The sequence below is a fragment of the Cricetulus griseus genome, chromosome 2 (genome assembly GCF_003668045.3).
Source record: "Cricetulus griseus strain 17A/GY chromosome 2, alternate assembly CriGri-PICRH-1.0, whole genome shotgun sequence".
Taxonomy (NCBI): Eukaryota; Metazoa; Chordata; class Mammalia; order Rodentia; family Cricetidae; genus Cricetulus; species Cricetulus griseus.
This window is the reverse complement of record NC_048595.1, coordinates 318,324,919-318,337,388: the sequence shown is the minus strand read 5'-3', so window position 1 is coordinate 318,337,388 and position 12,470 is coordinate 318,324,919. Positions and strand designations below refer to the sequence as shown.

Sequence of the window (12,470 nt, the reverse complement as noted above, 5' to 3'; positions counted from 1 at the left end):
ACATCCTTTTGTGGAACAGAGCCCTAACTCTGTGTAACTTCCCAGTCTCTAAAGATGACTTCTGCAGTTTCTTAATGTGACAATGCATCTAACTGGTCTACTATGATTTCTAAACGCTGGGGTTTGAGGCAGCCAGATATGTAAAAGCATTACCTTTGTTTATGTGGCTGACTATGCTTAGTGGGGCTGTAGATAAGTCATTTGGTGACAGCTAGTAACACTGCAGAACAGGAGAAAGAACAGATGGGTGAAGCACCCAGGAAATTATCCTGTAGAGATTCAGTGAAGCAAAGGTTCATCAACCGATTAATCATCTGATTGATTTTTCAAAGGGAAAAGAAGACAAGAATCTGCTGACATGGATAATCACGATGGTCAAACATTGGGGTGGGGTTTGTTTGTTTTTGTTTTGTTTTGTTTTGTTTTTAGACTGGTATCACTTAGGTAAACAAGGACATGCCTAAGAGATAAGATTTACATACATGAAAAGGCTACTTTAAGTCTTCATTTTAATCTTTATAAAACCCTAACTCTCTGTGTATTTTTAACACAGAGCACACAGAGACGTTAATAACTCATGAACTGCAGCTGAGAAGAAGAACACTGACTGAGACAGAGAGACCAAGGAAGTTGCTACCTGTCCTTGCAGAGGCTCACTGAAACCTCAGGGCTCAGTTGGAGGCAACTCAGCTGCTCCAAGAGCCAATGTCATTTGTTCTTATGGTCCCAGAGCAAAGAGCGAGTGCAGGCCACTGGCCTATTCTCCACAGAGGCTAGCAAGAGTTACCTTGAGACCCACAGAGTGAGTGAAAGCCCAGAAAAAGGACTTTCTTAGATGTTTCAGCAGCCTGTGCCAGAGATGGAGACTCGATGTCAAACAGAAAGACTATGCTCAAGTACTTCAATCCCTCCTTCTTGCCTGTACCCGTGTTATCTCAGACCCAGAGATGTTGAGGGTACCTCCAGCCCTGCCTTTGTGTCCTCTCTGACTGAATCATTCAAGCATTGATGAAAGCCTCTGCCATGGCTGCTCTGTCTTTCTCTTACACTAGAAGATCAGCATCTATCTATTTATGCATCTATGCATATATCTATCATCTATATCTACTTATCTATCTGCCAATCATATATAGGTCATCTATCTATGCATCATCTATCTCTGTACTGTCTATCATCTATGTGTCTGTTCTCTATTATCTTTTCCACTTAATGTATCATTTCCTTACAGTTATAAGAACACTCCCTCTTGCAGACTTTTTCCCCCACAAATGAAGTGTACTGACAAGGACCAGGGCCTTCGTCGCTCATTGTGCAGAGAGAATCTAGGAACCCAGGTTTGCCCTCCAAAATTCCAGGAACTAGGAAAGTGCTGGGTCGGAATGCTGCTGCAAATCAGGACCCTCCACCCTCATCCTGCCACAGAGCTCAGATTTCCTGAGCCCCAGGTACTTCTGACACCAGGGAAAGTTTAAGGAAACTAAATAAATGATTGGGGCTGAGGTAGGAAAGGTTCCTGAAGGGTTGAGCTGTGTTCCGGAAAGGCCCTCAGGAGGCTACCCGGCAGCGCCAGATCCTGCACTGCAGGCTGAAGCTGATTTAATTGCTGGTAATTAAGGCCGGATCCATAGTTTCTGGGCATGCCCAGTGGGGGAGGGGCAGCGCTTCTGGCCTCCGGTGAGCTGCAGGGAAGCAATCAGTGTTCCACCAAGCTTGCAGCTCCACAGCATCATAGCCGGGCCTGCTGCTGGGCAGTTTTCAGCACGAGGGGTCTTTGTAACGCTGCTTTTTGAGGATAGAAACTTTTTTTTTCCAAAGGAAATCAAGATAGAATAGAAATAGTTAATCTTTACGGAGCGTTTACTAGAGGTCTGGCACTGTGTTAAGCAGGCTTAATTCTCAAAAGATGGCGGTGGCTGAATTTTTAATTGCTGATGGTAAGATTAGATAATTCACTCAAGATCCACAGTTGGCACAGAATTAAAATCTAATTAATTGGATTCCAGAAGTCCGGCTGTTGGGCACCGCGGTCTTAAGCAGAGACTGCAAATTGGTAACCTTGTAAGTCTTCAAGGTGTGGCTCCCACTTTCTTTCTTTCTTTCTTTCTTTCTTTCTTTCTTTCTTTCTTTCTTTCTTTCTTTCTTTCTTTCTTTCCTTTTTCCTTTTCTTTTTTTGACTGCCCTGAATTGTCTATTAGGTGTAAATATTTGCAAACATACTTACATCCTATGTTAGCGGCAATGGTGCTAGAGAGTATCGCACAATCTCCACGCAGCAGGGCAAGAACCACTAACTATGCGATAAACCTTGTGATGAACCTTGTGGTCCTTTCCTTGCCTGTGGTTCTTGCTGCCTGCCGGTGTCAGCCCACACATCTGCCTGTGCTTGTGGACTGGTTTGGTGATCCACTGAGTGTCAGGGTTCCTTCTGAGAGCTTTAAGGAATGGCCCAATGAAGATAACGTCAAAGACTTTATATGTAGAATCTTCACTTACTCAGCAAGAATTCAAAACTCTCAAACCCCACTGTTGGGTCCAGCTCTCTCCTCAGCAAGAGACTGAAAAGTTCCTGCAGCTGGTTAACACCATGATGGAATGACTTGTAACATGAACCTTTAGGAACTGGGAGTTTGCAGTTAACATGGCTGACACGAATCCTGTATGCGATATAACCTTGCTTGGCTGTTGTATCCCAGCTGAGTGCCTTATCCAGCCTGTCAGGGTGGGGTCACAGAGAGCTGGCTGAATTGTCAGCAGCCGACCCTAGGCAAAAAGCACATCACTATGGACTGCCTACTTCCTGGATGTGCTCATGTATCCATCTCCGCTCACCCAACGGCTGTCTTAGATGGAAAGGAAGAAGCCTTTTCCCACAATCCCTTTTGTGGTTTTGCTCACATTACTTTAAAATATAGAAGTGGCTGCCAGGTGGTGAAGGTTCATGCCTTTAATCCCAGCACTTGGGAAGCAGAGGCAGGCATATCTCTGTGAGTTCGAGGCCAGCCTGGTCTACAGGACAGCCAGGACTACACAAAGAAATCCTGTCTTGAAAAACAAAAAAAAACAAAAACAAAAACAACAAAAAAGAAATGGCCAATGAAATTTCAGATTTCTGATTTTCTTGAGGAAAAAAAAAAGAAAATTGCTAATACAGTCATAGCAGCAATGACTTGGGTCTGAGTAGCCATTGCCCCTTCTATGGAGGTAGCCTCTAATTGTTCCTGCTGCTACTGCTCCCTCATCTAAATCCTAGCCTATTTCTGGCCCTCCTTGGCATGCTGGGATTGTGACACAGTTTCCCCTAAAGCAAAGTACAATAGAGAATGAGGAAGGGTTTGAATAAAATGGTGGGGAAGTAAGGCTCAGACACACCAGCAGCAAGGACACTGCACTCATTCTTCAAAGAGGAAAAGCTCATTGCTTGGTCCAATTTATCCCATCTCATCTCAAAGCTCATAGACAAGCAAGCTGGCTCAGGGTGGCATGAGAGTCACAGAAATCCCAAGATGCACTGTGGCCCCAGACCGGGTGTCTCTCCTAGTCTGCTTTTAAGAGATTGCTTTTCCGAAGGCTTGGCTATAAGCTCTGCTGTCTCATCCTGGCCTGAGCTTCCAGCTGGATAGAATCCGTGAGCTAAAAGCTTGATTCTTCCAGAGAGGAAGGACATTTGGCTGCCTGCAGCTGGCCAGCCTCACCAGCCTGCTTGCTCTGGGGTAAACAAGTGGGAAATTCCATCTGTGTTTCTTATGGTATCTGTCTGTTTCTGGTACCTGCAGGGTTCAGGTCATGTCTCCACACCCACAACCCTGCCCATTAAAAGGCTCTGGAGACTTGGGAAGAAGAGTCACTCAAAGGCAAGAATTATCATGAACTAGGGGTGCTGAGGGGCTGTTTGTGACACACATTAAGGAAGCAAGAATGATCCCATAAGCACTCCCTAAGAGGCACAAGGTCAAGTTCACTCCCCTCCACCCCTGCAACACATGCACCAAGCTCCAGAGGGCTTTGTCTTAGAGTACAGCCTTCTACACATTGGAGGGGCAATGAAACCTGGCTATTGACACTGTAGGTGACTAGGTTTCCTCCTAATGACCTGGAGGGCAGCCGGCATGCTCACACTGCTCAGCTGCAAGACTCTAGCCTGCTACATGCATGCTCCTTGGAGACTCCCTACAGACTAGCTCAAATAAGGCTGCTTCTCCATCAACCTACACCTCAAAGCTTCCTGGAGAACGAGCAGAGATAATGTAGCAGAACTATCATGGTCTGAATGTGAAATCTCTCCCCACCATTGAACACTTGGCTCCCAGATAGTGACACTGTTTTGAAAAGCTTCTGGGGACTTCAGGAGGTGGGATCTAGCTGGAGGAAATAGATAACTGGGGGCAGGGATTTGGGGGTATCTTGTCTCTGGCATCTCTCTGTCTGTCTCTCCTTGCCATCCACCCTGAGGTGACCCAGTTCCACCACCATGATGTTCTATTTTAGTGTTCAGGGCCACGAGACTGTGTTCTGAACCCTCTGAGACTGTGAGTCATGCTAGCCTTCATGAAGTGGTTATCTTGTGGTTTTTGTTTGCATTTCCCTAAAAGCTAATGTTGAGCGCCTTTTCATGCACTCACTATGTATTTATGTCTTCTGTGAAGAATATGTATTAAAATCTTTCACCTATATTAAAGTCATGTTATTTATCTTTTTAATAGGATATGAGAGTTTCTTAATATAGTCTATATGTAAGCTTATTTTTAAATGTATTTATTTTTACTTTTATGTGCATTGGTGTTTTGCGATAGGTGTTGAGTCCCCTGGAACTGGAGTTTACAGACAGTTATGAGCTGCCATGTAGGTGCTGGGGATTGAATCTGGGTCCCCTGGAAGAGCAGTCAGTGCTCTTAACCACTGAGCCGTCTTTCCAGCCCTATATGTAAGTTTCTTAACTGATAAGTGATTATACTGAAATATTCTATGCCCTATTATATGTTCATGAGCTTTTAAAGTATTAACAGAAATTTCTAAGTTAATTTCCTATATGAGAAGACAAGCATTGTGATTTGAATATGAAATGCTCCCCCTTTCTGTCTTGAATGCTTGGTCCAGCTGGTGGGGCTATTAGGGGAGGAATTGGAAACTTTGAGATGTGGGACCTTGAAGAACGAAGTAGGTCACTAAGGATAGATCAAAACAATATTGTCCCTGGCTTCATCCTGTCACTCTGCCTGAATCCTGTGTGCTATGAGGTCATGGAATTCACTTGCTACATGCTCCTGCCATCAAGATGCCAAGTAACTATGAACAGAATCCTCCAAAACTCAAAGCAAGTTTGTACTTCCTTTGACTGCTATTTCACAACTTTTGCCACAGCAACAAGAGAAGTAATTAAAACAACAACAAGCTTTGTGAAAGGATGAGCAACATCAAATGGGCTTGGAGCAAAGGCTCCACTGGGAGCAGAGGTGAAGTCCCAAGAAGGCACACAACACCAGAGATGGGAATTCTGGCCTATCAGATAGTCCACATTCAAATATGGAGGTTATATGCTGTTATTATGCTTAGTGGAGACACTAGTTCATTTCTAACATTGACTGACTTTCTGTGTGTTTTGACCTAGTCTCAATGGTTACATGGACTGTAACCCTCGTTTCCTCTCCTTTTCCCACAGCTGCCAGTATAGTGCCTGGTACCAAGTTGAGGTAGACCAGGATCCATGGCTGAGATGAAGCCAGCTTCAGAATTCAGAGCTTTCTAGCAAGAGCCAACCTGTTTCTTTGTCCTGGCTGTCACCACCAGCCAGGTAGCTTTCCCATAGTCTTCAGTTGTTCGTGCCTGGACAACCCAGGAAGGAAGAGGAGCCTGCTGGTATTGCCAACTGAGGAAGTAAGTGGAGATGGGAAGAAACAGGAAGCCTAACTCAAGGTCCTTTAGGGGGCCCATAACTGGCTGATCAGGGATTAGCATAGATGTTACCCTGTTAAGCCCACAGAGCCTGGTTGTTTATTTAAAAGGTAGGTTTATAGCCATTTAAGAGAGGGAAAAAATGGCCTAGATGAGTGTGTGTGTGTGTGTGTGTGTGTGTGTGTGTGTGTGTGTGTGTACACATACTGGGGAGTGTGGATCACATTTTTAAGATAAAGGAACCACCAAGAAAACAATAAAGCTGGAGGGGGAAAAGTGTCTGTGACCCCAGTAGTCTTGAGACCCTCTGACATTGACATTCCAGAGACAGAGACAATGACCTCAAACCAGCATGGATGTTTCAGTGACATTTGTGTTCAATTTGATTCATCATTTAATGTATTTGTTCATTTAGGCCATGACTCATGGCTTCTCAAAAGTCTGTTTTCAGCTATTGCTTCTCAGTGGGTTTTTTCCACAAAGGGCAGTGTCTGCCTTCAGGCTGGAAGACTGACCATCCAGTTTTATTAAATTGTGAAAGGTTGTTGTACAATGTCTTCCACTAAATTTGCTAAGATTGAGTTGTCACCCTAATCCCAGCACTCAGAAGGCAGAAACAGGCAGGATCTCTGAGTTTAGCCAGCCTGGTCCACAGAGTGAGTTCCAGGCCAACCAGGGCTACACAGTGAGACCATATTTCCAAAAGAGTGGGGGAGGGGTTGGGATGAGATGCAAATCATTATAAATATGTTGTGAAGGACAGTTCTGAAGTACTCAGAGGGAGCTGGAGTCATCCACCTGTGTGTTGTGGTCTAATATTTGAACATGTGGTTTCTGACTCTGTCCCCAGAAAGAAATCCAGTGGGGATGTGAACGGAGAGGAGATGGTGGGATATCAACAGAGCTAGAAACGAGGCTGTTAACAGTGTAGTAAACAATGGAGAAAAGCAGTGGTTCTGCAGAATAGCAGAATGCTCCAGACTACAGGTGTGGGGAGGCTGGGCCAGGCCGGCCAGGGGACACAGATTGGGAACATAAGCAGAGGGAAAATAGCAATGTTACAGACACACTACATTGCTGTTGACGTATAACCATTTGTTCTCCTTCATTTTTCCCAAGTTTCCAAATAATGTTTACATATGTCATAGGTAAATGCATGGGTAAATTCTGGAATGATACACCAGATTGGAAATGATAAGGTGAATGAGAAGTGGTAAAAGTAAAATGCCTGCTTTTCATTGTAAAGGCCTCAGTGGTGTTTTATTGTTCTAAATAATAAAATAATGCACTGATTAAAATTTTATGTAATTAAAGAAAATAGAATACAAAGCTATGTGTGCTTGGTCTCTAGCACTGAGAAAAGAGAAAGAATGAATGGAAGTGGAAGAGAAAACATAAGCGTGGTGGCGCACGCCTTTAATCCCAGCACCCAGGACACAGAGTAGCCAGAGGCAGGTGAATCTCTGTAAGTTTGAGGCCAACCTGGTCTACATAGCAAGTTCCAGGACCACCAAGGCTGTATACAGAAAAACCCTGTCGCAAACACACACACACACACACACACACACACACACACACACAGAGAGAGAGAGAGAGAGAGAGAGAGAGAGAGACATGAACAGGAAATAGTGGGGGTGGGCTGTAAGATTGGTGTCCATTGTAAAATAATAAAATTAGAAGCCCATGGATAGAAGAAAAACCACACTAGGAGTGTGTACACAGGCACCTGCACAAAGGAGAACCAGAAATTCTCACCCCAACGTGGAGATGAGGGTTTGGAAGCCAGGCAGACACAGTTCCACTGGGAAAGAACCTGGTACCATACCAATAGGGCTGGTGAGATTTCAACAGGTGAAACCATCTGCTACACCAGAAGGAGTGAGCAGGCAGAGCAGAGAAGTTTGGTGAGAGGTCAGAGACCAGGGAAGAGAGGGAGCAGCACCAGCAAGCAGGACTTCAGGGTTGAGATACAGCTATCAAATGTCCATCCGTAAGCCCACTTATTTTATTTACTTACTTACTTAATTATTTAATGTGTGGAGATGAGGGTTTGGAAGCCAGGCAGACACAGTTCCACTGGGAAAGAACCTGGTACCATACCAATAGGGCTGGTGAGATTTCAACAGGTGAAACCATCTGCTACACCAGAAGGAGTGAGCAGGCAGAGCAGAGAAGTCAGAGACCAGGGAAGAGAGGGAGCAGCACCAGCAAGCAGGACTTCAGGGTTGAGATACAGCTATCAAATGTCCATCCGTAAGCCCACTTATTTTATTTACTTACTTACTTAATTATTTAATGTGCACTGGTGTTTTACCTGCATTTATGTCTGTATGAGGATTTCAAGTCACTGTGAGCTGGATTACAGACAGTTGTGAGCCTCCATGGAGTTGCTGGGACTTGAACCCTGGCCCTCTGGAAGAGTAGCCAGTGCTCTTAACCACTGAGGCATCTCTCCAGTCCTGAGAAACCCATCTGAGCCCATTGTGATGAATGCCATCAGTAAGAAGACTTAGCATCTGCATGCTGACCAGGCAGGCTCCTGAGATTGTACCCTGAGTTAACACCACCTGCCATGAAGACCTCACTGAAGTCTCAGCTAGAAATGAGCCTGAAGACAGCTTCTAAAAAAGAGGAGGAGACTGTGGTCTTGGAGATCAGTATTAAGTAGGCAGGAGAAGCTTGTGATTTGGAGAAGAATGCCTCAGGAAGTCTGGAAGAGTCTAGAGGCACTGGGAATGCTGGCTGCATTGGGCAGCCCTATACTATGGAAATGCCTGGGCAATGCAGGAGGTTAGGTGTCTCTAGGCTTCTTTTACCATCAACTTCTGTCCTAATCGAATGACCAAAGCCATTAATTACCTTATACCAACCTGTGTGCTCAGAACTCATCTTTGTTTGGGAAGCAGTGGATCCAATGCCTAAATAAAAGAGAGGGAACTACACTCCCTTCCTAGATCTCTCCAGCTGCAGGGGCATGGAACCATGGCTTCAAACTAACTCTGATGCCAGGGCCCCGAACAGTGGGGCAAATTGGAAATGGATTTGAGAAACAAGAGCAACTGGAGAAAGGCATGGAGACAAGAGGCAGAAATGCTGATGAAAACCAGTCCTCACTTGAGCTTCTTACAGAAGCTAGGAAGGTCTGCATCACTCTGGGAAGAGGCAGGAACCACAGGGCAGACACCACACAGAACCTGCTTCATGCTACCAGCTATGAAATGGGCTGCCTAAAGCAGGCCTATGGCTTCAGGACTGTAGCTTGACATCTCATGCATTTTGAAGGAGGGTAAATGAAGTCAGTTATGGGTTCCACTACTAACATATGAAGAAATGGGTTCCTGACGCAACAACAGCATTGAGCACCCATCAGTAAAATGTGAATGTCTTCAAGCCCAGAATCTCTGCAGACTTCCAGTTAGATGAAAAGCAACTGTTCACAGGATAGAGACAGTAATCAACCAATAAGCCTTGGTTAGATGTGTGTCTTTCGGCATCTCCACAGCTGCACAGCAACACAGTCATAAGCAACCAGCCTCTCATTTGAAGAGGGAAAATGCATTACACTTCTGGGTTTGTTCATATCCCTTTTCATAAACAGGTTAATTGCTTGGGAATATTTTTACATGGATTGTCCCCTGTATTCTGTTCCACACAAAACCACTCAAAGGGTCAATAGCTGAAAATAGTCTTGTTTTGTTTGTTTTCTAAGTTTGTTTGAGAAGCAGCACCAGAGTCTAACATGGTAGATGACAAATGCAGGGACCTGAACTGGGCTTGTAGCTCAGTGATAGGATGGTTACGAGGCACACGAAAGGACCTGGCTTTGATCCCCAATACCACCCACAAAACAACAAAATACAAGGCCTTGGAAGAGGCAACAGATGCCTTGCCTTTGGAATGTAAATGGAAAGGAGTCTGAATCTTTTTCCCTTCAAGTACATCATCAAGGCTATGTAGGACAATCTTATTTCTTTAGTCTGGGGAGCTCCTGTCAGTTCTGAATGAATCCTTCCATCATCATCTCAGATACGCCTGGCAGCAACAGCCCTGAGCAATTTCTGAATGGTAACCCTGGGTACTACATCATACAGTACATTTTCCTGGCATGATCTTATTTAAATTCATAATATCTTAGTGAGGAGGGTACAGACATGAAAACTAAAGCACCACCTAGAAGGTTGTAGAACAACCCCTGACCAGGTCTCTAAAATGCCTATCTACCATTCTCCAGAGCTTGCTCGCTTGCGCTCTCTCTCTCTCTCTCTCTCTCTCTCTCTCTCTCTCTCTCTCTCTCTCTCTCTCTCTCTCTCTCTCTGATACTTTCTCAGTGAGAGAAGAGAAAGGCAAGCAAACATCTTCTGTATTGCTTGAGGTTCCAGAGGACATAGGAGGAGCCAGAGATAGACACAGATTCTGATATCATGAAGCCAAGGTCGTATCTAACATCTATTTTCTGATACTCTCCCATGGGCAGGCTCATTGTGCAGTTTTAGTAGCTGGTGGTGAGGATCACATAAGTCCTCTGAATGGACAGGAAAGAATTGGTCTCTGGGGCTGGTCCCTTCCTCCCTCTGCTTATTCAGCATCTTCTCCCTGAGAGCAGGGAGCAGCTGGGCTTAGTGAGCTGGAACCCAAGCAGATCAATAGCATGCACATGTGAAGGCGTCGTTAGCAGTGCACTAATGCTCAGTGCACATACATCCAGGGTGCCAGTCACCAAGAGAAGGTTAAGTAGAGTCAGTCTAATGTCAGATGATGCATTGTACTGGAAAACGGGACATATTTCTGCCTCAGTCACTTAATAGAGCTTCAGTGAAGGGGTATTTGCAATGTTTACATAGGTAATAAAAATGCTACCTGTCAATAATACTGTGTGTGTGTGTGTGTGTGTGTGTGTGTGTGTGTGTAGACAGTGTGTCTGCTAGTTACATTGTGTGCAAAATGAAAATTGAACATAACTTTTGTTGCACTAGCACATAGTGTAAGGCAGGCAGATGCCAAGTTCTTTGACAAATGACAATGGAAAAGTAATAGTCACTCACATGTTTTGCAAAATCAAGTTTTGCGGTTTTGAAATTATTTACTTTTGTTGTATTTTTCTTAAATGAAGGCACAATACTATAGCAATAAATAGTGGCTTTTAATCTAAGCATGCTTGAAAGCCTTGCTGGTGTTTTGATCCCTGCCTACGAAGGAACACTCTGTAGGAGTGAACAGAGGGGCAGACCTATGTCATCATGTCACCTCCTGACACTCACTACTTGTCTTCTCTGCATTGTGCTGGGAGGCAAGGTTCTTAACTCAAGCTAAAAATCCCTTATATTCCTTTAAGAGCTGTGAGGAGGAAGACAGATACACTCATTTTTCCTGGTAAAAAATTTCCAGGAACACATCTCTTCAAAATTAGATAGCTCTCATGAAATTTGACTGGGGCCATAGATGCAAAACTGCTAGCTGCATCAAAGGCCAACAGGTTTGTGTCTCTCACGGCATCTCACATTTTCTCAAACACTTCTGCACAGATGCAACCCAGACAGAGACATTTCGTCAGATGTCTAGCCACGAAGATAAAACTGCCCTGCTTGTCGTTTGTCTCACCTACAATCCTAAGAGGAGAAAAAGAAATCACACGTTCCTGTTGCCCTAGGCATCTGAAGGGTAATGCCACAAAGAAAGGGAAATGCTTACAGAGAGGACATATAATGATTGATCTGCTAGTATTGGGAAAGATAGAACTACTGGGCTAGCACAGGACTAAACAAGTTTTATCTGAGTCCCGATAAGCTAGAAGGCTGGGGTCAGGAAGATACTGCCTCTTAAAACAAGCCCACAAATCTAAACTCCTTGCTGACATATTCAAGGAAAAGTGCTGAGTCAGGCTGATGTGCCTGTGCATCCATCTGTCCTGTTGCTTATGTAAGTGGGTGGAGCAACTGCCGGTACAGGCTGTTTATTTCTGCAATGCTATCTTTCTAGGACGTGGCTGACCAAAGGTGGGCTAGGATCCATTTGTCTTGTTATATTGACCTTCTGCTGGATTAATTTAAAACAGGTTTTTAAATAAATTATAAAGGCCTCCAGATACCTGTAAACTGTGGCTGTGCATATAAATATTTAGGAGTCGTAATGGTGTAAAGATAATGTGTTTCTGAGTTTTTCACAAATACACTTGAAAGTGCCTGGTACAACACAATGACAGACTTCTTCATATAAGACATCATTCGCTAAGTCACTGCTGTTTACCAACAAAAAGAGATGTTGCCTACAGGAGACCATAGGCTCAGATTGGGGCCTGGAAAGGATTGGAAAACACCAACTGGTTACTATGCAACTGAAAGACAAGGAAAGCCCTTTGTTGCATGGTTCTCACCTGGGCTGGATTGCTTGAGCTAAATCAGAAGAACTAGGAAACTGATCGAGCAGATTCACCCTGTTGGAGCTGGTGTGTGCCTCTTCAAAATCCAGACAACCCAGAGCCCCACAGCCTTTACCAATACAGTCTGTGTTCTGTGGACTTGGGCTCGGAGTTTTCTGTGGGACATTAATCACATCAGCCCTAGCAGAGACACGATGCTCAAGAC

At 44.5% G+C, this 12,470-nt stretch overlaps 1 pseudogene; it reads right to left on the bottom strand.

Moving 5' to 3' along the window:
- Positions 1-2,244: 2,244 nt before the first annotated feature.
- LOC118238194 lies at positions 2,245-12,107 on the bottom strand (annotated as a pseudogene).
- Positions 12,108-12,470: the final 363 nt, after the last annotated feature.